General features: G+C 36.8%; 1 non-coding gene across 1 annotated transcript; it reads right to left on the minus strand.

Annotated features, from left to right (window-relative positions):
• Positions 1-470: 470 nt before the first annotated feature.
• TRNAK-UUU lies at positions 471-543 on the minus strand. The gene has a single exon. It is a non-coding gene; the product is annotated as a tRNA-Lys (tRNA).
• Between the last annotated feature and the right edge of the window lie 885 nt (positions 544-1,428).

The raw sequence follows: 1,428 nt of genomic DNA on the forward strand, positions 1-1,428 counted from the left end.
CACCCTAAGATGGCCACTATTATTCACAATAGGTATATACATATATATATGTAAAAATTTTTATATATACTTTTATTTATCATTTTTTCCTCTGGTTGTAGATAGTGTCTCTTTATATGGGCTTTTTTTAAAATTAGTTTATTTATAATAGTCAAAATGACTAAGTCACTCAAAGTTGTTCTTAATAAAATATTGTTGTTACTGTATACAATGTTCTCTTGGTTCTGCTCACTTTGCTCTTCACCATTTCATGTAAGTCTTTCCATGCCTTTCTAAGATCATTGAATTCATTATTTCTTATCGCACAGTAGTATTCCATCACAACCATATACCGTAACTTGTTCAGCTATTCCCCAAATGATGGAGATCCCTGAAATTTCCAGTTCTTTGCCACCACAAAGAGAGCTGCTATAAACATCCCATTCACATTCAGAGTTATATTTTGGGGGGGTTTCTTTTTAAAACAGAAGTGCCTAGACAGGGGCATGAACCCTGGACCCTCAGATTAAAAGTCTGGTGCTCTACTGACTGAGCTACCCAGGCCAGAGTTATATTTACTGTTTGTGAATTCCCCTACTCATTATTTTCTTTGGGATTGGGATTGAGAGGGTGCAGGGAGAGGGTAAGGGGGACCTCTTAGAAGGGGGGGTGGGAGGGAGAGTGGGAGAGTGGGGAGAGAAGATAAGGTAACAGAGATAGGATAAAAAGAGACTGAGAAAGAAAATAGAGTGAATACTGCAATAAAGCAGGTCACATTAACTTTTTGGTTTCGCAGTGCATACCAAAGTTATGTTTACAAGATATTGTAATCTATGAAGCGTGCAATTATTTTATATCTAAAAATACAATGTACATATCTTAATTTAAAAATACTTAATTGCTAAAAAAATGCTGATCATAATCTGAGCCTTCAGTGGGTCATAATCTTTTTCTGGTGGAGGGTCTTGCCCTTGCCAATGTTGATGACTGCTGGTTGATCAGGATAATGATTGCTGAAGGCTGGAGTGGTTGTAGCAATTTCTTAAAATACAACACAATGAAGTTTGCCACATTGATTGATTCTTCCTTTCACTTGAACACTTAGAGGCCATTGTAGGGCTATTAATTTGCCTAATTTCAATATTGTTGTGTCTCAAGGAATAGGGAGGCCCAAGGAGAGGGAGAGAGATGGAGGAATGGCTAGTAGAGGGAGCAATCAGAACACACACAACATTTACTGATTAAGTTCAACATCTTATATGAGCATGGTTCATGGCAATCCAAAGAAAGTACAGTAGTAACATCATCCCTGATCACAGATCATTATAAGTGACATAATAATAATGAAAAAGTTTGAAATATTGTGAGAATTAACAAAATATGACACAGAGACATGATGTGAGCACATGCTGTTGGAAAAATGGCTATGATAGGCTTGCTCGATGCAGA

Source organism: Vombatus ursinus, unplaced genomic scaffold, assembly GCF_900497805.2.
Source record: "Vombatus ursinus unplaced genomic scaffold, bare-nosed wombat genome assembly UNPS02015255.1, whole genome shotgun sequence".
NCBI lineage: Eukaryota > Metazoa > Chordata > Mammalia > Diprotodontia > Vombatidae > Vombatus > Vombatus ursinus.